Below are 24,796 nucleotides of genomic sequence, written 5' to 3' on the forward strand. Positions count from 1 at the left end.
CAAAGCTGCCAACCAAGTGTTAAAAACAAAATAAGCCAGAGAGTCTAAAACATTGATTCAATAGGCCTTAAAAATATTGCCAGCTCTTACTATGCACCACTATTTTAAAGAGTATAAAAGTTCTCTTAAGGTCTGGGTCCTACTAAATGCTAAATCCCATATCAAAAGTAAAATCCTGAAGATCTCTGAAATGCAACAAAAAAACCACCATTTTTGGGGCATCAATATTCTTGAGAACTTAAATATACCAAAACCCATTTTCTTTTCCTTAAGTTTTAGTTGTTGGTTTTAAATCTATTCCCATTCTACATAGCACTTCACCCCACTGATTATAAACATCCACTGTATAGCAGCTAATTAAGAGCATAAATAAGACAAGTCAAATCAAATTAATAACTTTTCATGAAAGAGTAATAATCCAAACAATTTCTTCTTGATAGGAAGTAAGTTTTTACTTTGAGATATTGCATATCAGTGGCATGAGACAGTCAGGTATCTACTTCTTGTGGCATTTCTTCTTACTAATTTCTGCCTGTGATAGAAATAAAAAAAGTAGGAAGGCAAAACTCAGTTATAAATGACCTATACTAGAAATCTCTGCCAAAACACCTTTGCAGAAATAAGCTAAGAGGAGGTAGGGCAAGTGAGGCATACAGGTAGGCAATCCCAGGGGTGCTGACAGCCCTACTGGAAAAGCCCTGAACACAGACACAACCTCACCACAAGGCTTTGATTTCATTTTCAGTTTCTGAAGAGATTAAACGGCCAAGAAAAAAAAAACCAATAAAATCTTTTTACCAATATCCTGTGAGTACACTCTTTGAGAACTGTGAATTGTGTCAGTGTGTCTGTACTGGCAGCTCCTGTCCTACACACCTGCCTGTATAGCAGAAAAAGGTACTTCCAAGCACATACCAAGTTCACCTTCAAAAAGCACAAGTTGCTTTATCTACACAGAGATACTCCAGACTGTCAAAAGACTACACCTTGCATTATCTAGACCTTATCCAGGGTTATGGGTTTTTTGTTGAATTTCATTCTACTAGGACTGCACTCAGTGGTAAAATGCAATAATTTCCTCCTAAGTCCACACCTCTTATCTTAAAAAGAGGAGAAACTCCCAGGTGTGATTGCTATCCAAAGCATCTTTCCACTTCAAGTTTCCCCTGTTCCAGCAGAGATTATTTGGTCCATCCCATGATCAATAAAACTGTTTTATCTTTTGGTACTGACATTAAAATGTTTCCTTTCTGTGCCTATCTCTACAAAGCAAGGGGAGTTAACTAAATTCAATATTAACATAAACAGCTGCAATTCCAGGACTAGTATGACCCTAAAGGGACTGGTAATTAGCCCAGTGTTCATATTGGCACAAGATGCATGTTAGACTAAGCCAGTACAGTTCTACTCCCCTTGCACTGCACTATTGCATCCCTGCTTTCTCCATAGCACAGGAGTGAGAGAAATCCCTTGAGGACTTATGAGCAGAACTGCTCTTTTAACACAAACAGATATCACACTCCCCCTAAGGATGCCCTGTAAAGCATTTCCTCCCTCCTTTCTTTCTGTACTGCAATCAGATCCAGTCAATCTCATGAAACAACTGGAAGAGTATGTATTTCTCCTTTGCCTTGAGCCACAGCACAGCCTTCAGTTCATCTGGAAACCAAATCTGAACAAACTACAATACACTAGAAAGGAAAACCTGCAAATAGTGGCCAAAGGAGCTGCTGTGTCTGACCTCACTTGGATTCTTCTTTCCCTTCTCATCCATTCCAGTGAACTTTCTTCAGGTCTCTCATGTGTTAAGAACAGGCATTCAGAGATATATCAGGCATCAGAAAAAGCCAAAAGGCATTTGGGCAACTGACTGGCTCTCTCTTCCTGAGAAAAAGATTTTCTCTGGAAGAACGCAGCCTTTGCTGATCGCCTTTATTCTCCCAAGAGCGTTCAGAAATCAGTCCTTACACAGGAGTTGCAACAAGTAACTTGAACAGGCATTCATGGATAGAATACCTTGCTTATTTCCTTATCAGAGAAATATTTTTTAAAATGTACTTTACCCCTTCCCTTTAAGTCAAGTACATAACATAGAAATTCAACAAAATGCTACATAGATTTATAAACAAAGGCTTGCTGCTCTCCCTTTTACATCGTGTTTACAAATTGCTTCCACTTCAGAAGTGCTGGCAGTGCTTCATGATCTGTGAGAAGTCCAGAGACACCTCTGCAGCACTGGCCCAGCGACACTCTGATGCACTGTTCTGCTTTGCTGAAGCTCCATGGTGGTAGAGCTGACCACAGGCAGTGTTCTCTTCATCTTTTCATTTTGCTGCAAAGATTTGCAGTTAGTTGTCCCTCAAGTGGAAGAAGAACCAGTTTATACAGGAAGGGGCTAAAGAGAAATCTGAAGTTATCTCAACTAGCTGTTTCTAAGGGAGCTTAATTTTTCTGTGGCTTGATTCCCTCAAGCAGTTTTTATTGCCTTACTATCAACATCACAACACCTCTCCCTAAGGCACATACATACAGTACTGTGGTACAACAAAGACCTGCTCCCAAAGGACCCTGAAGCACTTGGCAATAAATTGGACTTCTGAAATACCATTTTTTCTAAATGATAACTCAAACCTAAGAACATAAGCCTCCACAGAGCAGCAATCTAACAATGACAGTAATTTGACTGTAATGTTATTTGACAGACATTTTGCACTGGCTAAAAACCAGGGAGCTCCACTGCAGCAAAAAGACTCCCTCATTTCTACTTTCCTTCTTTTCAATTTTACTTCTCTTTCCATTTAAAGTATTTCTAAGTCTGCACTGAAAGTACAGATTTCATTTGTATTTCATGCTGCTCAACTATCCGGTCTCTCACTACAAGACAAAGGAAGTGTTTTTGTTTATCTTGTAGGAATTTACACAGTACTAAACTCTATCTTTACCAAAATAAACAATGTCTCCCAAACATTCCCAAATATGAGTATGGCCTTGTAATACATGCCTGTGAGTACCCACTTTACAATTATGCTAAGTAATGAAACCATGTGGAATCTGCTTTTTAAAAGTGCATCTTCAATCAAAAGACAGATTTTGGTAGTTTTAATAGTAATAGGAGCCCAAGAAATACTTATCAGCTCTTTTGAAACTGCATCTATTTGAACTTGAAATACTTCCCTGGCTAAGGAAAGCAGTTTTTTCCACTGATTCACTCTGAGGCTAATTTGAAGCCTTGTTCTACGTGGGCTCAATTTGATATTAAGGCAAGTTTTAAAGTTTAAGCAGCTGCATAATCCCCAGGAAGGCTACTGCACAACCTGTACTTGGCACCATCTCACTGGGTTCAGACCTATTACATTTCTTTTGTGGGATCTGCTACCACTGGGACAAGTTCAAAATGTGAAGGTGCAGTCCATTTACCTTCAAAAGAACACTAATACTCACAAGGAAAAATGTAATCAGCTTTGACAAACTCCAATCAAGCAAACTATAATTAAAAGGCATTTCTCCAGGTCTGAAGAATTACATCAACATCTATTATCTTCTCTCTTTCTTCCCTTCCTCCTCAACAAGTAGATTATATTCTTTACTTTCCTACACAATAGAGTAACAACCTGTGCCAGCCCAGTTATCTTTACCATAGAATTAACATCTGCATAATCAAACAATGTCAACTAAAAGGTACAGGGTCTAGGAAGATAAAGGTATTTCTAGCATGCCTTTGATTGTAAGGAGCTCAAACGTAATAGAGCCAGTAAATTCAAGCCAACACTTCATAATACATTGTTAATATGTAAACTTCACTCAAATTTCCATCCATTATAAATTTATGTTTCTAAGAGGAGCTCCTGAAGTTGTTACTGTGATACTATCATGTAACTCTTACAGATAAGAGAGAGAAAACTAAGGCATCTGGGAAGGTCTTTTACTGAAATTAGGCAATCATTCTTTCATTTCTGAATGCTTGCAATGAACTATTATGAACCATTGTTATTTACTAGTGCAGTGAGCAGGTCATTTCCACTGCTTCACATGCAAGCATTCGGTACATGACTTGGCTATTATTTGCAAACAGAAGAGTGTTAATTTGTGCAGTATGTTGGATTCAGCTTCACTCAATCATGCTGCATTTCAGGAGGTAAAATAATTATTCTCCCTTTCTAATTCTACTCTGGAATAGAAATAAAACAATCCTTCTAACGTCTTCAATCCATCATAAAGTGTCCCCATGAAGTTAGAAAACAATAACATTGATACCTGATCTATGTGCCCTTTGTGCACCCCCACGAGTGCTTCAAACCAACTCATTATTACCTTTAGATGCACCTGTCTTGGTCCTTAGCCAATCAGGCTGTAGGCTGGGATTTGGTTGCTCAAAACCTGACAGCTGTCGATTCTGAGGAGCTGTGAAGAGATTTTGGCATTTGGGCTCCTCCTTTGTGCAATTCACCAGCACACAGCACTCTGCAGGGGACACAGCCAAACTGCTCAGGAGATGCTCCAACACACCAGTGCATGCATTGCTTAGTCTGGCCTGAAGGCAGTTCACCTGATCTTTTACCACCAAGGAAGGCATCAAACCTGGCAAACTGCCTTGACTGCAGCTGGCAGTCCAGTCTGCCCTCCAGGCAGATCTCTGAGACTGCCTGGCTGCACAAGCCCTCCCTGATCCCACACCTCTCCCCTCAAAACACACTTCAGCACTCATTTGCACCAAGAAAGCACCAGAGCACCAGCACAGGTTTGACAGAAGCATCTTCTTCACTAAACACACCATTCCTATTTTGCAATAAATTCTCACACAAAGTTTTCTTTCTGCAAATGCTGGCATGTTCACAAAAGCTATCTAGTGCAGTACAAAGTAGGAAAGTTTGACTTTGTGTGTGGTTTTACCCCTGCTTAAACAAAAGAAAGCACAACTCAGCATCATGTATTTAATAAGTTTTTCATGCCACAAGAGCCAACAAATGTCAGCTGATCTGATGAGAAACTTTAGCATCTGTGTGGGTTTTCTAAGCAGGATTATTAAGCTTAATTAATATAGAAATAATAAGTTATTCAGAGCTGATTGGTTTTGTTCTTGGCCAGTGCACAGGAATTTAGACTGGTTAATAAGAGACATCTTTTAAGGAAGTCAAGCAGAAACTTCCTAATTTTCAACTGTTTGACAGCTTATATAATTGTGGCTTTAATTAGCCCCAAACAAATAATGACTTGATTCTTTCTGTATTACACTATTTGAAAAAGAAACTTATTAAAATGGGAAAGAAAAATAATACAACCACCAATGGTTATGAACAACTATATTGTTCAGCAAGCTTCTCAAGCTGTCTAAAGTAAATTTGTTGTTTCCTCCAGGAAATGATGGATTAGCTGTCCTGTGTCATTTACAAATGCATGAATCACTTCCTCCTCTGCACATAATGTGACTGTTCTAGGTGCTACTGCTAAAGTGCTCACACTCTTGAGTGTCCTACGATGTCTGCTAGGCTTCTCCTTGTTGGGACAAGTTTCATGTAGGCACATAAAGCATCAAACCACATCAGGCTGACCAAAAGAAATTCATCCAATTTCTTCTTAAGTGTACTATCCCTTTACATGCACTAATTGTTAAATTAGCTTTGCAAATACAGCATTTAATGTCTCCTTGTAAATTTTGCCATTTATAATGCTACTCTCCTTCCCTGATAGCCTGCAGGGTTACTTGTATAGAAAAATACAAGCTGGAAGATTGATCTGGACAGCCGTTTTCCTGTTCTTATGCTGGAAGGTGTTAAAAAAAAAAAAAAAAAAAACTTTCAAAGAACTTTCCTCTCACTTCCTATAAGTCAAAAACTGATTCCCTCACCCAAGTTCTCTCATCTGTATTATCCTTACAATTCTATGAAGCCAGCTAAAACCAAAACATTTATAATCGTTTTTTACATTTTCAATTTAAGCTAATACTTGCCCTGTCTTTTTGTAATATTCCCCAAATTCTATTCAATGTATAAAACCATAATAATATTTTTGTCCCTATGAAAGACTGAAATTTGCTAGATTTAATTTACTGACCTAGTCCAAAGTTTACCGACATAACTGAAAGCACAAATTTCTTTGTCTGAGGCTTTTACTTCAGAATTGCAAATGCTGTCAGCAATTATACCTACTCAACTCTGAGGGAGAAAAGGAAGAATGTGGCCCTAGTTCTGACATTTAAAATATTTATATTGGCCATTTAAATATTTATATATTTGTCACTTTAAAATATTTATATAACTATCTATTCAGAACTTCATATATTGGTGAGTGAACTTATATAATGAAAATAAATTATGTATTAAATATTTACTGTAGGTTAATATTTTATGAAATTTACTGTGTACACAGTAGGAACAAAACTGGCAAGGGATGAGGAACTCTAGAGATTACTTTTGCACTTTCAGCACAAAACAACAGGGACCCCTTACTTCTGCACTGCTTCTGACAGAATTTATAGGTTTGTTAAGAAAGTACCTCTGTTTAGAAATTGTGTAATTCAACATCCTGGCATGATTTATCCTTGGCCAAAATTCCATCAAGGTTTGTGGAATTAGTCACAAATGAAGTTGGTCCTGAATTTATAAGCTAGGAGATCAAAGAAGGAATTGAAAAAGGTTGGATATTTTGAAGTATTTATAATCAAAACTTCTAAAACTGCTTTTGACTCCCATGCCCTCAATATGGGTTTCTAACAGGGTATTCAAAGAGAAAAGCAAAATATTTCCTTTATCCTGCATTTAGACAAGAACAAAACTTCTCAATACCACAAAATCTGATACTCCATGTAGCAGATTTAAAAAAACAAACAAATATCTTCCCTATGGCCCTGAAAGTTTTAACATTTTCTTATCCCAAAACTGAACTCCACTTTTAACTGTCAGGTCACAACTTGTGGCCTATGCCAAATTCAAAACACTCACAGTTTATCTGAATCTTCTAAAAAATATGATGTGAATTAAGAAAGAAAATAAACCAAAGCAACAATCTAAGGACCTGTTCTCTGTGCTCTGGGACACTAAGGGACAACATCAGGCTCTCAGAAAACAACCCCAGATAACCATGAAAGCATTCCATTGCTGGCACAGTGTGCAAATCAGACTTTTCCAGTAAAAACATATAAGAAATTAATCCTAAAAGGATATTGCAGTACCAATACATTCCTCATTTACATTTTTATGACAAGCTGATGTATTGGCAGTGAGTTAATACCAAAGGGCTTATATGAGTAGAAAAGTCCTTATGGCTTTGAAATTTCCTCAGAGCTTTTTAATTCTGATTAACAGTCATAATAAACTAAGTATACTCACAACCTTCAAGCATTAAACTTTATTAATCTACATAACATGCCAATTAAGTCAATATACTTTGATTCTGTCTAGTTCTGAAAGATGTTTTAATTTTACTGACAAATACAAAAGCAAACCAACAATCAAATCTCATTGCTCAGTTTTTGAGCAATTGACCTTATTTTGCTGCATTCTAATAAATTAACTTCCCAGTGGGAAGCACATATTTCAGGATCTAGGAATTGGTTTGCTGCTCGCAACCAGCAAGATTGCTGTCCTTGCACCTTGCACTTAAGAGAGGCTCAGGGATCAAATTTGCTCCAAAGGTAGGATTTGTTCCTTTACCCAGGTGAAGTTCCTGCCACACCCCAGGCTCTCTCCTCTGTCCCTGTCAGTAGTCTCTGCCTTGAGAGAGCTGGCCTCATGGCCCTTGTTTAAATTCAAAGAAGGAGCTAACAGGACACCCAGAGCTCTCAGACTTACAGAATAATTTTTTTTTGATGGATGGCTGTTATTATGCCTGTCTGTGTTTAATTGTTTTCTCCTCCAGTTACCTATAAGCCAATTAGGAAACGCTTCCTGCTTCTTCCTTTCGCATGGATGGCACCATTCTGATTGCAGGGTTGTCAACAAGAAAGAAAAAAGCTTCTTCCTATACTAAGTATATTTAAGTTGATCGTCCTTCCTGCTGCAACTGCCTCTACAGAAAGAATTAAAAAATTCTAGCTATTCAAAAATGGACTCCTCTCAGGTGAGGCAGCACATTGTTTCACAGATGGGAATTTGCTTTAATTGTGTGCAAGTGTGCCAGCCTAACATTTTCAAACATTTTAAGAAGAACTTCTCTGGCCAGAAGCAGTTGTGGTGTGATGGCCAAAGCACTTCTGAAGCAGCTCTTTCAGATGAAATAATGTTCCACAAAAATGCCCCCTATGAATTTTCCAAGTAATTCTTTCACTGAAAAATGAGTCATGCTTTGAATACTTTTTTTTTTTTTTTTGCATGTAGTACATTATTCATTAATCAATAGATTGTATGGAGGGTTTGATACAAAAGTGAAGTATTAGTTTCACTCATCCATTTGAACACCACAGTATTTTGTACAGCCATGCATGCAGTAAAGCACTGCAAATTAATTTAGCTATGTCCTTAATCATGATAAATCAAAGCAAGGATAATGCCATGTCTCTGATCCCCCACTCACACAGTGACAATTTTCAGGTGATGAGATTCTTGTCTAGGGCTCCCACAGAACAGCAGATTACAATGCATTTTAAAGTTCATTTTAATATCTCATTTCAGCATAGCTTGGAAAGATTAACTTGTAGTAAAACACACTGATAGTCTCTTGCCATCTGTGTCAGACTTCAAGATTTCAATCCCAAATAGCCCTATGTATTAAAACTGTCTTTCTCCCCATTCCCAAAAGTTAACACAATCTCAATGTTGAACATCAGTTACCAACAAAGTGTCATACTGCAACATGAGCAATGACAGTACAATGAGATCTGTATAGCAGCAACAAAAGTCAGAAGCTTAACCTAGATACCTAACAAATTATGTTTAAATGCTGTTTTACAAAGGTAAAGAAATAAATTGTGTGAACTATTGTGAACTCTGGATTGAGAGAGTTAAGGCACACAACTACTATGGATAAACTGGCACTCAAGAGTGACTTCAGTAATCTCCTTAGACACTGGCTTGGGAATAAATGCTGAGACGTGAACAAAAGACATCTTCATCTCCACAGAGTCAGAGAAAAAACATTGCAGAAGTGAGGGGAGAGTTCTACTTGCTGACATCTCTCATTTTTCTCTGTTTTCTCAACTTCCCTTCTGCACTTGGCTGAATCACTAAACAACCTTTTTCAGTTAATCACTCACATGGAGCTTTCAAAGCCTGTGAAAGAGCAGCAGTTTGTATAAGACTCAAGGCTCAGTGCACCTACAGTCATAGTCCAGGCAGAAATCCTGAAAAGCTGCCAGACTGCATGCTCAGGATGGCAGCCAGTGGAGAGAGATATATAACGAATCATAAAGGCCCTTTCTTTGACAATTTAGAACACAAACACAGGAACAGCTCAACAGGTGTACAAGGGTACCAGACACCCAAGATGAGCAGATCAGCCTAGTTCCCATTGCCTACTTCACCTGGGCCCTGCCACCCAGGAGGCACAGAAATACAATCTTTCCAGAAACCAGTACAGATATCACAAAGGAAATACAGAGGGAGGGAGAAGGAACCATGGTTATGCTCATGCTACTTAATGGGAATCTCGTACATGACCCCACATCATTATGAAATACCACTAAACTCCTTATTCAAAGTGATTTTCAGAATACCATCCATGTCATTGTATACATCTCTGATACATCCTTTTTAATCTCACACTGACATAACCCCATCATCTGACTTTTCTGTGAAATGGGGACAATACAGCACACAAATAAATCAGGCTGCTCAAGTCCTGTGCTAGAACCTCCACCCAACAGCACACCTCTAGTTTTTACCTGTACACTCTTAACAAAGTCAGTGAACATCCCTGGGGTCTGTCTTGAAAAGTAATTTTTGGAGCAAGATTTGCTTACTGTGACATTCACATTCTCTGGACAGAGAGACATAGTTCTGTCTCTCAAGACTGCACAGACAGAAGAGAAGAAAACTATCTCTGCTCCTTTGTTTTCCCCATGTGGAATGTGGTGTGGAGATTGTTTACCTGAAGTGATTGCTGGATTGGATTCTGGTGAAGTTTGTTTGAGGTCAGTGACCAATGGGATCCAGCTGTGGCTCAGACTCTCAGCAGAGAAGTCACGAGTTTGTGAGTTAGGTAAGTAAGAAGCAAGTATGTAGATTAGGATAGTATCTCTTTAAATAGTATGTCAATGTACTATACTGTAGTTTTAATAAAGCAGATCCTTCAACCTTCTGCTCTGGAGCCAGACATCAGCATCTCTTCCCATCCGGGGTCGCCAGATTTTTCCAATAACTTGCTCTGGAAAAGAAAGGGGTTTGCATTCTATAATAAATCTCCTTACTTTCTACGAAAGATTAAGTTCTTGTGTTTGCATCACAAGGACTTGCCTACCTATATTCATCCATGCAAAGTGCACAATTAGTCACAACCAACTCAAAGATCAGAGATGTCATTTAGTTTTATTCGTGGAATGGCATTGATATAAACAAGGTCAATTCTTCCTACTGGTATTACTGACTTCTTTGGAGTGGAAAGACTAAAAGGAATGTCAGACCTTTGCTCTTTACTGAATGTTGCTTTCAAAAAACAAAGGAAACAAAAAAAACTCAAACAACCAAACAACAGAAAAAGCCGCTTACCAATTCACAGATATATCTACAATATTTTTTTACTCAGCTCTAAAAACTCTGAAAAACCCATAAAGTGTCCTCCCAAACCTAGACACAGTTCCTAGTCACAATCAATCTTTGACTGATATGCTAAACTCAAGCTGCTTATAAAGTGACTCAGTTCAAGTTAATGGAAAGGAAGATTATATCATATAAACCAAAATATTTTACAGGCTAGGTGTATGAAATCAATGAGTCATTTAGATTTTATAGTCAACCTAGTCACAACAGCAGATGACCTTGTGCTTTTCACATCCCAAAGATCGAAAGTGCACACTTCTTAACATTTTTCTTCTTTAATCTCCTAGCTCAGCCCTGCCATCCTCATTTTTTACAGTTTGGTTTGCCAGTTACAGCAGGGAGATTACCAGTGATGTACGTGCCCAAAATCAATATGCCTGTAAGGGGATGGAATTCATATTGATCTCCACTCATGCAGCACCTACACCTTGCTTGCTATAATCCTTCCACTATAAACAGAAGAATTGCTCCTGTATGCTGGATTTTTTCCCTTATTGCTGCTCCAGTGTTGCTCTTTCCTACTCCTACATCCCATTCTCAGACTGCTCCTGGAGTAGTTTCCAATCTTTGCTCCCAGCCTAACTAAAAGCTCATGGCAGCAACAACTGGGTCTAATATTTCATGGCAGCAAAACAGAGTTTTATAGTTGTCCAACAGATCCAATCTGATTAATTAGACCTCCCTAAATCAGAGCAAGGACAACAGCTCATAGTGCAACTTTACTTCCAGTACCTCTCTTCAGACTGTGATTCACAGCTACACTGGGCATTGTGGTAAACATGGTCTGACCAGAAAGTGTCTGATGCAGAGCTTGAAGAATTATTTGCACATGAAATCATCACAGTATTTACAGTAAAATGTTCTATTTGCTGATTATTTTTTTTGTGTCCTACTGCAGGCATTCATTATGGATGAACACATACATTGGTGCAAGTACATAAACCACAAATATGAGCTGTTTGTCTCACAAAGAGCAGTATCATATCCAGAGAGACCATGAGGACTTGAAAAATTTTTTAAAAAATTAAAATCACACTTTGAAGCAAACCTTTCCAATCTAGCAGTCAGGCTGCCACTCCAATTACCTGGCACACTCCAAAGTCCCCATGTTGTTCATGATTCAGAGTAGAAATTTAAAATCTGAACACTGAGTATCCCAACTCTATGAGCCCCAACTGCAGGGTGTTTTTGCTGCTGTTTCTGTGCTCCCATCAATATTGCAGTTTAGAACAAACAAAACACAAAGGAAAAGCACTCTGACTATGAATGGCTCCAGTGTCATTCTGGTTTTGAGCAGGAAAATTTCTCAGAGCTCATATTCCATAGGATGGAAAAATTATTTTTCCACCCACAAAATCTAATGCTATGATGTATTATATATAATACCCAATCACTACATTTAGCTGAGCCAAATATGATGAATACTGAAACAAGTGTATTACCTTATTTGTTTCATCTTGGTTGCAGAAAGGTTTATAAAAATTCATGTCAGGACAAGGATTTAGTGTTCTTCCTATGAACATCTGCAATCCCATCCCCTGCAAGAGCTGACACATCTCCTTACATTGATAGCTTTGCTTCCAATCATTCTGATTTTCAGTCTTTCAGCAGTTTGTAAACCTGACCCATGACAAGGGTTTTTTTGCATCAGGATGGAGGATTTCAGTCCAAATTAATGAATATCTGCTCATTCATTTACAGTATAAAGACACATCCAGAGTTTCCTCTCCTTACAGAAATATTAACTCTTTACCATCTTGGAAATATTTTTCTCCCTGAAAATTACTCAGTTTAAAAGTAAAGTAAATCTGTGCATGCAAACAACTGAAAACAAAATACTACGTATCTTATAACATCTAGATGGAAAACAAAAGACCCTTAAAGATTACAAGCTGTGTTAAATCATGCAGGTTCTGCCACCAGTTTGGGAGTAGCTCAAAGCACTACTCTGATTCAGCAATGTCAGCCCTCAACCAAGAGGGAATGGTTCAGTGTAAGAAATAAAACTAAAATTATACTTCCAGTCTTGTAACAGACTAGAATTTATACTTTTTAAAATCAATGTCTCCTGCTGAATTATATTTATCTGGAGTACTTCAAGTATACTTGAAAAGAGAACTTCAAGAATACAAAAATCTTTCTATAATTTACAGTAGTCTAAGAAAAAACAAACAAACCAAAAAAAAAAAAATCTCAAACCAAACTTGTTCCCCAGAGATATTTAAAAGTACTATTTTTTTTTCCTTTTCATAAAGCCAAAGGATAATTCTCCATTGCCACAGGAGGAGCAGCACTGAGCCACATGATGCAGAGATGTCTTCCCTCATTGAAACACATGACAGAAATACAGCACCTCACCAAGATATACAGAAAGAGCAGGGCCAGGCAAGCAACAAGGCAGAGACAACTGGCAGGGACTACAGCCTCAGTCCTGACAGCATCTCTGCCTCATGCCAACACCAACAAGACAGAAACTGGAAGCTATTAATTCCTTATTTTAAAATATCTAATTTTGACAATCCAAAGCTAGCACTTCATTTTGGTATCCAACCAATTTTCAGCAAGTGCATTGCTCTCTTCTCAAAGTAAAAATCTAAATATAAAAGAGATCTGTTGTGTGGTATAATAGAGGCGGATCTACCTCCTCAGCAGAACTGCAACCACTTCAAAAATATGGAACATTTGCATATGAATATTTTCAATGGAAATTAAGCACCTTTTGAGTGTCTACATATAGCACAGTAGTACAAATTAACTCATACCACTATTGATGTGAATTTGTGCAAATGAGAAAGATTTAACAGAACAGTCTGTGAAAAACTAGTCCAGGAAGATTTCTGTAAAAATAAAGATATTAATTGGCATAAATGATGATTCTAGTCCTTTGTAAGAAATGCAAAAGAATATATTCCTTTCTTAATAATTGTGCACACATCAGCTCCCTGCAGTGACTGAAACAAGAAGAGGTGGCACTGCTGACCTCAGACTTCAGCTGCAGTCTGACTTGACTAAAGCTAAAGAACACACACACATGGCTGAAACAGCCTCTGGAAAAACATTTCAGCATATGGAGTTTGTCTGGCAAGGGCTTGGCTGAACATCCACCACAGAAGGTGCCTATGGCAGCAGCACAGAGTGCTCTGGATAATCTTCTGAGTAGCAGCTCCAACCCTGCTGTAAACTCGACAGTGAGAATGCCACCAACTGCCCCAAAGATGTGGCAAGAAGTGGCCTTTTCTTCTCTACTTCTTTTCATCAAAAGAAAAAAGGCGTAAAACAAAAGCCCAGGTCGTGGTGCCTCATATATGAATAAGAGTTAATCAGCAGATCTGTGGCTGTCACAGGGCTCTTATCTGCTTTTCCACTTCTCCTTCAACCTCACTGATGCTCTTGGAGCTGTGCCCACCTGTGAAAACAGACAGGGAAGGCAAGGAGCTGCACTGGGAGAGCCACACAGCAGAAACACTGCCAAAGGAGGGGAACAACAAACAGGTAAGAGTTTGTTTGATTTAGATAGATGTTGGAAAAGGACACAGGAGAGTGCTGAAGTTGCAGAACCAGAAAGCATTTAGAAGCAGGAAACAGGCTTCAATTTAATCCCAATGAGTTAGCTCAAGGGAAACACTGAAAACATCCTTCACGAGGAATGGCAACTCTGGTCTTCATGCAATGTGTCCACAGCTGTGGACCAATTTTTTACTACTTTTTAAATGTCATTCTGTCTCCCCTGGCACTCGAGGCCACAGTCCCACAGACCAGAGGCACAGGAATACTCAAGGTAAGGTCAGTCAGGCTGCATGGCTCACCTTGCCTCCTATAGGGACCCAACTCACTGTGCATGGGGGAAGAGAGAACGGTTCTACAAAGAAGCATCTACAGGCTTCAGCCTGTGCACAGGGCAGGAGGCAGCTCTGCTGTGTCTGGTACAGTGTGGGAGCACAGCTCTGAACCACACACCAGCTCAGTGTCTCAGCAGCAGGAACAGGAACATGTAAGAGAAGAAGGACACACTACAGGTTCTTTTGGTTTAAGGTCATCTTATGTCATTGGAGAGAAAAGTACAGAAGCTCCTTGTTGTATTCACTTCACCTGAGGAGAGGAGTAGGGCTGGGCTATGCAGGGGACAGGAACAAGGGGACACCCCCACACTAAAAGGGCAACAAGAATAGAGTTGCTGCAGCAGACCTCTCCGTAGGGGTAGAAATAAACCAGGAGAATGAAACACTGGCATGGCACTGGCTCCACACACCTGCCTCACAGGAAAAATGAAGAGACCCCTCTGACCCCCCTGCATGCTCCAAAGGCTGAGCCCAGACATGAGGCAGTCACCAGGACCAGCTTCCCTCTCTCCTTCCTCCCTGACCATGGCCCAGGGAAAGCCAAAGTCCCCACACATCTCCAGCCCCATCCCCACCTTCAGCTGGAACATTCACACTGGACTGAAGCCCTTGGACATCCCAGATTTGAAGGCACATGAGTGTGACCTCACAGACCAGTGGTGACACCAATAGACACCTTACAGCCATGGTTATGGGCACAGGGGTTTCAAAGTTTGGGTTTTTGTGGCAGTGCCATCAGATCCAGGGGAAAGAATAAGTGAGTAGTGGGAAAAAAAGAAAAAACACATCAAGATCTGCTGAGATTTAAACACATTCCCTGCAGGAATCCTCAGTCAGGTGATCTGCACTGCCCAGGGTTTGGGGCTGAGGTAGCTTGGCCAGTGATGGAGGAGTTTGGGAACAAAATTAACAAAGCCCCAAAACCTTAAAGCACCGAGACAGGTTTCAGCATAGAAATACAGCCAGATATACACTGTTATAGCAACAAAATGAATTTGTTACATAAAATCATTTTTCCTTCTCTTTAAGCAGAACAGGGGAAGGAAGGATTAAAATATTACTCGAATGGCTTAAAACATAGCTCATACTTCCAGTGCTCATTACTGGAATTATACATTTCACGTCTCGCTGTGGAATAGATGGAATTTTTTTCCTACTTCCTGCAAAACAACATTTGCTTATTCAACTGCCTTTTAGCAATGGGTGTAATCGTGATCCCAAGTGACATATGCAGTGAGAGCAACTGACTACTCACCCTCTCTCCAGCACTTTATTTCTAGGGATGTTGTGTTTAATTAGCTCCACAGCAGTCCAGAGGAGCAAACAGGTCACCTCTGTGTCAAATCTCCCAGTAGTCATCTTCCCTGTCACCACCCCCATTGCCTTCATTTATTTGGACATTTTGCATACTAAAAGTAAGGTCATTAGTGTCAGATAGCTGTTTTTTTTTCCCTCTGTGTATGTGTTGTGTTATATTCCTGAATAACAGCACTTTGGGAAAGGGAGTGAATTCCAGCATGCAGAACCTTTATGGAGGGAACATATCACACAAATTCTAAATTCAAGCTGATGTAACCAGAATCGTTTGAACAGATGATGGCATAAATGTTCCAAAACACCGAGGGCTAGGAACCAGCAGGATGTTTACCTTTGTCTGGAATCCAAGATTTGTAGTTACCCAAAACCTTCAACTTTACCAGGCTTTTTTTTTTTTTTTTTTTTTTTTCCATCTGCAGATAGACATCATCTCTGTCACACCCTCTCCTCTGACCCTGGACTGGCATTCCAGCAGTGCCACGAGTCTATGCCAAAATCTATAATCTCTAAAGTAGACCTGCAACAAATGTTGAGTCACAGGGAAGCTCATACAGAGGCAATTGTGTGCAGAATTCTGTTCTTTGATATTTTGCCTGAAACAGAACAAGCAGGCAGGCAGAGCACGGGGACAGGATGCATTTACAAACCCAGACTGTGCAGAAGGCACAGAGCTGATGATTTCTGTGGGAAGCAATCTGTAATCACTGGCACTGGGGCATGGCCCAGGTGACTCCAGTCCCATCTGGAACATAACCAGGGTCACTCATCCTTGCCTACGTTACTACTGCCCAATTTTCCAATTTAGATAGCAATCCTTTTGGCAATCCTCTTGTACAGTGGGGATCCACCTGCAAAGCTCCGGCTGTTTTGAAATCAGCTGCTACTCTTGAATGAAAAACAATGTTTTGTAACACTTGCAAGTCACCAATGTCTTTTTCAATTTCAGTATTCTTTGATCACCTTACAGACCATGATAGGCAGATCCCACAGGTTACAGTTTTGCATGTAATGTCTGTAATTTCACTACTAACATTTTTCATAGAAAGCAAGTTTGTTAAGTGTTTATAAAAACAGCTGAGCTAGGGATGCAAATATTTCCTCTTTTCACATACTTTTTTAAATAGGTTTTGAGGTTTGACAGTCTTGGAAATAAAGAACCAACCTCAGCTGCTGGTACAGACTGATCTCCACTGATCTCAAGGCAGCCACACTCTGTGCAAGCTGACTCCAGGCCCTGCCTACCGATTTACCTACTGAACACTGCACAGGCCAGAGCAAATATGGGCTGCTCCTGCAGTGCCTAATGTGCCTCATCTGGTAGGTTATATCTGAAACCTTTTCACAAAGTCTAAGGGGGCAATCCTTCCCAGATGATGCTATGACCTTTTTGTATGCTGTTCAGCAAACTGTGTCCTGGAGAATTTCCTGGATGGGGTTTTGGGGTTTTTTGGTTTTGTTTTCTTATCAAGAAAGGTCAGTCCTCCTGTACTAGGTTAACTTTTCATTTGATTCATTGTTTCCCATCTCTTTGAAGCTTTCTTTGTTCTACTGTCACAAAACTAATTTGATTAATTGTTTCCCATCTCTGAATCTTTCTTTGTTCTACTGTCACAAAACTCACTCACACCTGAGTTTTTCCACCATTAAATAAAATAGCACTGATATGTCTCCATATGGTGGCCATAAGAGCCATGGTGTTTCTTGCTGTGAAGGTGGAACATTAGAGCATGGCTGGTGGGCTCCTTGCCTGGGAGAGAGCCAATGCATGGCACAGCTGACAGGGGCTCGTGAGGCTGCTGCTGCACGTGCCCAGGTAGCCCAGAGCTCTGGTCTCTCCCAACACACTGACACTTGTGTGTAAGATAAACTATGAAGTCAGGAACCCAGGCACTCCTCTATAATTCAAGACTCAAGGGAAGTAGAAGGTTAAAAGGGTTTAATTCGGATAATGAACTTTCTGTGCAATCCTGTAAAAGAATGCACAATGATGTCTTTGAAACATTATTTTTAGTGGCTTTTTTTCACATCCTTCCAGTTCACATAGGCTGATGAAATATGCACATAAAATGTACTGGCAAGTAGCAGGAAATATCCCTTTATGATCATCCACAACAGGTGCAAATCATTCCAGCTCAGGCTCAAATAGCCTTGATGCAGTGAAACTCTAGAAAATTTACTCCTTTTTGCTCTGGTAGTCCATGCTTATCTTAAGCAAAAGGACAGTCATTGCACACAATCATCACATTAAGCTACCCCAGGAAAGAGGGCTTGAAATATCAACTCTGAGTGTGTCTGCACTAAAACCTACAAGATTCACACAAAAGCCTTGGAGGTTCAATGGATTAGTCCACGTGACACTGGGGTTGCAACTTTGGACTATTGTTAATAGCCAAAGTATTTAATTTGAAATTTAGGTACATAGTGTAAGAAGACAATCAATGCAATAAGGAGGTATTCATCTAAAAAAGGATCATCAACACAGGAGGCTCAGAAAGGGCAAGTGACATGAACAAAGAATTATTTCAAAAATTATCAGCTATTCTGCTTCATTCTTAGTTGGAAGTAGCAGTGACTCCCAAGGAGGCAAAGGCCAAACTCAATACATTCACATTTACAGGCACCTTGCCAAACTTTCTTAATGCCAGTGGCAGAAGTGGTGACACTGTTAAACATAAAATGCATATTGTTTACAGGCTTAGTGAGGTCAAACAGTTTCAGCAGTTGTTTAATGCTTCTGAGCTTCAGAAACACTACTCAGAATTTAAATCTTGCTAATCCTAACATTTTAGAGATGCTGTTTTACATTATGTGTATTTAACCTTCCACTCTGCAAATGATTCACCACTTGGCAGGCCCATTAATAACAAGTATTAAAAAAAAATATTCCACTTCTTCCTGTTTTATTTAGAACCTGTCCATCAGGAAACATGTTGTTTGTTTTTTTTTTTTTTCTTTAAGGAGTAAAATTAAAAAAAAAGGCATGAATTGTATTAACCTGAATATAAACATTTTCTTTCTTATTGTGGTGTGCCTGCATCTCAAGCTACAACTGTCATCAAAATCTGTGCAGTCATACTTCCCAAAGAGATAGCCAAAAGCAGTAGGTTTAAAATTAAACAAGATAAATTTATGTATTTGCATTCAAGTCACTTGAGAGATGAAGATTTATTTCAGAGGAGGAACAGGAACTGCAGAATTAGTTCTACAGTGCAAATTGTCCTTCCAGCCCTATTGAAATTACCATTTAATGGAAATTTTTTCCTGATTTTGAGGTACAGGGAAGTTCTGTACATGGGAGCAAAAGCTGAGCAATTGGCAATCATTTGTCACTGTTGGCTGAGTTCAGAGGACTAACATGGTGCAGCCAAGTCATTAAAGCAGGACCCAGGATGCCAGTACTCTCTTCCTGGATGTTTCATAATGATTTGCAAAGCACAGATACCTCTCACATCTACCAAAATTCCCCAGGGTACTGTGGTGAAGTCTGGGCTAAAAAGAGACACAATTAATTGGGTAGAAATTGCAAAAGCAGTCAGAAATAGGGGGCTCTCACCCTCTGCCCTTGTGGCAAGCACATTTCTCTCTGTGCACCTCAATAAAAAATCCTGAGAGAGAGAGAGAGAAATGTGACACCTACAACATGCCCTAACCCACATCAAGCTAGGTAAAGAAAATATCAAATAGGGGCTGTTTAGTGGGAAGAAAATAAGCATTTGTTTTGGTCAATAATTTATACAAAGTTCATATTTAATTTAGTTAAGGTCTGGATGTCTTCTCTCATATTCACGTGAAATTATTTTATTTACTACTCAACTTAACCTAGGAAAGCATTTTTCTCACAACCTAAAGCCCTGCCACTTGCCCCTGATTGTTCAAAACTGGTTTAAATTACATTTTAATGTCCTGTCCATGTGTAGGAAAGGGCATAAGGGAAGCATTGACATGGTGAGCTGTTGTGTGATATGTAACTCCCTTTAGGGCCCAGGAGCAGAAATGAATGGGGTTGAGGAAGGGAGCAGGGATGTGCCCAGCACTTCTTCTCTGATAGGGAATGGGCTTCTTGTACTGCCTGCCTACTCAGTGCCTCACAAAACAGCCCATGGGCCTGAGGCTGGGACTCTGAGCAGCACTGAAATTTCAAGAGAACAGAACAGATGGGGTTTTTTTAATTATTTCACTGATCCATCTCTTACAGTCAATGATGAAAGATAAAAATTATTTCATAGAACCATCTCTTACAATCAGAGATGTTTCAAATATAGCTTCAGCTGAGATCCAGATCAGGGAGACATGCATTTTATCTTCTTTACAGATCTGGTAATCAGAAACCACTGCAATCACATAGCCTGATTTTCAAAACAAAAATTATCTACTACTCATTCCCATATCAATGACAACTACCCAAAACTTCATGCATTAAAGATTAGTAATTTTCCAGTGAATTATTGACCTCAGCATATCAGGATGGGATAGAACACTGGTCAAGAAAGCTAAGATATTATATTCCAAAGCATAATAATAAAAGCATCTGAGAGGTCTAAGCATTTGTTACAATGTTGTACTTTAGCAAATGGAAAAGAGAGAATACTTTTTAAAATACATATTTCACTCTTTTAATTTTCTTTCTCTTTTAGAATGATTTGTCTCAGCCAATTTGAACTGAGAAAAAAAGAAAGATGAATAAAACTTGATGAAGCAAGGGTTCCTGCAGAGACAAGGTGATTATGAAAAAAAGTCAAGTGGAAAAAAAACCCAGAATAAAAGGAGATTAAAGTAATTACTTCACTAAACTGTCCAAATCATATTAAAGCCTGATCCTACAACTTCTCACTCACAGTGGGTTTCATTGCTTTTACTACTTGAAGGTATGCAAAAGATGGTGGATTGAGGCATTTAGAAGACTTTTTCTGTTATCCCCATGGTGGATATCTGGAAATGATAAGGAGAGAACTAGGAGCATCAGTATTACAGTTAAACATCTTTATGTATAGGATAAAACTTAAATTATTTTTTTCAATTGTACTTATTCATTAATATTTTTGAGATATATATATGTTTATAAATAGCAAACAAATGCTGTTTCTTTCTTTTTTGGTTCACAAGATACTACGAACAATTTACTTTTGCCATGCACATGTCATAGCAGATGGTGAGTATTAACATCCCTACACTTCTCACAGCAATAGTAAGCAAAGTCATGTGTACATCAAACTGTGGTTTACTTTAAATCTAGTGAAAAATCTGTACAACTAATCTTCCACCCCTTTGGAGCAATGGAAAATATTAGCTTCCATCCAGTTATGTGAAGAATGCAGTGCTTTTGGGTTCTGCATTGCTAAAATGAAGGTAAAAGAAGTGCAGTGACCTCCTTCACATAGAACAAAAATTACCATTAAGCAGAACACTATGTCTGAACTCAAGGCAACATCCCCAAAAGTTCAAGTAGGTGCCCTGAAACTCACTGTTAAAGAAAACCAGAAATGCTAAGATTGCCCGTAAGTTCTGGAAACACATTTAAAAAAATAGCCTGCTAATATCGCTTTTTAATATCAAAGGCTGCTTGAGGCATTTGAATGATCTTTATACTTGGCATGTTATTAATGCAAAAGCTCTTGGAGGGATAAAAGTGTTTAGAAGTGGGATGCTATTTTCATAAAATATAGATCCAGCTAATAGGTCTAGAGAAATGCTTTCCCCTATTCATTATCAAACATTGTCATGGAGGTAAAAGCAGATGATAAACTCAGACAAACTTTAACTCACAACCAAAACCGTGGCCCAAGCTGACAAACAGGGGTAACCATGATAATGCTGCAATGACTTCTCACAGATTCCAGGAGGAATACACCACAGAACTTCACCAAAGGACTCTTGAAATAATTTGAAGATTCTATTGCTCACTGAAGTACAGTACTTTTTCCTTAAGAAGGAGATTAAATAATCTGAAATTTAAGCATTTAAGAGGAATGGATGCTTTCTCATCTTCAAGGTTTCATTACATCATAAACCTAATGGATATTAATCTTAGAGACTTAATTCTTATCTTGTTTACCACAAAAAAAAAAAAAAAAAAACAAAAAAACAAAAAAAAAACCACACAAAAAAAAAAAAAAACAAACTGATACACAACTTCACTTAAATACTTGGGTTTCTACCAAGGGTATCAAATTCATTCCCAGTTACCATCTTTCAAGTTCTCAAATATATTGCAACATGTGAGACTGGGTCCAAAGCAAGAACATTATTGACCCAGTCCTGGAACCAGAGCTGGTATATGGATACCAAACTGTGCTATTCTATGCCAGTGTGCCCTTTTGACTGCCACAAGCTTTTTGACGTGTGTCTCTTGTATGAAATATGGCCTGTATAAACCCTTCCCAAGGACTAGGGACCTGCATAAGTCAGGTATTTGCCAGTGACAGTATCCTATGTCAGTGTGGACACCAAAATTACACCTGGCAAGACACAGCAGTTTGGCTGAAGTTTGGAAGTTTGTCTTTCACTTCATGAGCTGCTCTGCTCTCAGCCATGTTGATGAGACTGGTACACATTTTACACAGAAACCCAGTAAGTTCTGACACTCTTGCATCTGGTTATGGAGGGGAACAGGGGGCATTACTGATGAAAATATCCCAGAATAGGTTCCTGAAGCCCACAGACATGGGTAACACTGTTCCAGGTACCAAAATGAATCTACCATAAAATTTCACCGACACTTCTAGATCTCCATCAGTGCAGTGTAATGTGGTTCAGTGTGTTTCTTTTCCCAAAAAAATAAAAAAGGAAAGTTTGGTAGAAACAGTCTGTGACAGTTAACATTCAGAAGACTGGTAGCATTAAAGGGCTTTGTACTTTTATTGGCTCAACTAACAAAAGATTGCCTTTAAGTTTCATGGGAGCTCTGGGTTATCAGTCCAAAGCTGAATTAAATTAGAAGTGATTGGGAGCTGTTACCATCTGTTGAGTGTGTGGTGGTTCATGCAATATGAGTTAATATACTTTAGCAGACAGATGGGCAGAAATGTGCAGACCTTAGTCATTCAACACCCTTGTTAGCAATCTGAACAGAGAGATCAGGAACACGGACAGCAAAGGAGTGAATTTCTTTCTTTTCCCCTGATAAAATCCCCTCCATCATGTTTTCGGCCTTTTCCAAGGATGTTTCTACAACTGCTTCCTATGTTATATATTTTGTGTAGTTCAGAAAAGGATTGTTCTTCCCAGGTGCTGCCAATCTTGATCTTGCTCTAAAATAAAATTTTAAAAAGAACCAAACCAAGCCACACGTCTGTTCATGACTTCAGGTGTTAAAACCCACACAATTAAATGATGATGTGGGAAAACACTGCCATAAATCATATCAATTATGAAATAACACTCTCTCTTTTCCTTCTTTCCTCCTGCCCAACATAGGATTCCAGGCCTAAGGTCACTTATTTCCCCACAATGCCAAGAAACTCCAATCAGTACTAACAAGGAAACTGTTGTTTAATGGACAACTGGACTGAAAATTAATACATTTCTTGTAAAGATGATTTCATTGTAAGGAATATTACCTATCTTACTAGAAAAATCCCTTTCTTGTGCTACTTTGGCTAACGAAAATGAACTGTTTTAAGCAAGAAAAGAGGAAAAGAGAATAGAGCTCTGCAGTGGGATTACAGAGGCACCAGTGCAGATCTGTAGTTAATCCCACTACTGTGTCTTCCTTCCCTCTCTGTGCACCAGTTTCCCCACTGCAATTGGCAACCCTTAGTCCACACCAGCCACCATCAATCTCCCAGAGCCAATGCCATATCTTTTGGGTTTCCAAATATCTCTTGTCCATTACTTGTATTTAATCATGCCTCAAATTAGACAACAAGATTTTGGAGCAAGGGGATTACCTTAATCTTCAAAACTACTTTTTCAGAAGCATATATGTGTGTATATATATATATATATATAGTTTCATAAAAAAGCCAACATCAGAGAAATGTCAAGATTGTGAAACCAGTCACTCAGCATTACAAAAGGCCAACATAAAAGCTTCACTTGTCTTTTGCATACCCATATTTTTTCATCAAGTCCAGCTTTCATGGATTCTGTATGCACTTTAGGACCAGAAAACGTGGTCTTTTCCTGAAATTCTTTTTCATCCCTTACACTAAAAATGTGTACCGTTGATGTACCAAAACCCAAACATGATAAGAGTGAAAGCTTCAGCACTATGCATAAAAGAAGGGCACAGCTTCAATAGTTACTTACAAAATTTTCACATGGAAATTGGCTCTGTGTTTGTGACCAAAACAACTCTCAGTGCAGTGCAACCACAAGAAAATATGCCACATTGTCAATGTATTAGACCTTTAAACTGGAGTTATACAACCTTTCAATGTATTTAAATAATTATAAAGCATTTCTTTCATCACAATTTTAAATAACGTATCTTACTAAATGACCAGCTTAAAACATATATTGTCTACCAGTTGAGCAAGGTAATACAAAATAATATGTAAGTTTTAATAATCAACAGAAAACCCGGGGATAATGGCCTTAGATTATCTCTGAGGGCTCCTGCTTTCTGAGAGATGGGCAGCAGAAAGTAGATGAGGATGAACAATAGTAGCACAGGGTGCAGGGGCTGGCTGAACAGCTTTCACAGGCAAAGCTTTATAGAGACTACTGATATCTCTGCACACATTCAAGAAAGTGCAACATGAAACAGCACTCATGCAGGTGACAGATGAATGAACTAATGTCCCATCATGGTGCTCAGAGCTCATGAACTAACCATCTTCCATCTAAAATCTAAAACAAAAGCACAGGCTGGTTATGCTTTTTAATCTCAATAGTACTTGTCTCAAAGGAAAGCTTTAGCCCATAAAGCTCAAGCCAGATCCCACTCTGAGTAATTATATTCTGCCTACAGTAATTATGTTCCCTTCGCAGTTTCTCATGGAATAATATCCA

The 24,796-nt window shown here is 38.9% G+C and overlaps 1 long non-coding RNA gene across 1 annotated transcript; it reads left to right on the forward strand.

Moving 5' to 3' along the window:
* The first annotated feature begins 15,211 nt into the window (after window positions 1-15,211).
* LOC128814621 (uncharacterized) lies at window positions 15,212-20,606 on the forward strand. Its single transcript, XR_008439428.1, has 3 exons — window positions 15,212-15,284; window positions 16,969-17,161; window positions 20,479-20,606. It is a non-coding gene; the product is annotated as an uncharacterized LOC128814621 (long non-coding RNA).
* Window positions 20,607-24,796: the final 4,190 nt, after the last annotated feature.

The sequence above is a fragment of the Vidua macroura genome, chromosome 14 (assembly GCF_024509145.1).
Source record: "Vidua macroura isolate BioBank_ID:100142 chromosome 14, ASM2450914v1, whole genome shotgun sequence".
NCBI classification, from domain to species: domain Eukaryota; kingdom Metazoa; phylum Chordata; class Aves; order Passeriformes; family Viduidae; genus Vidua; species Vidua macroura.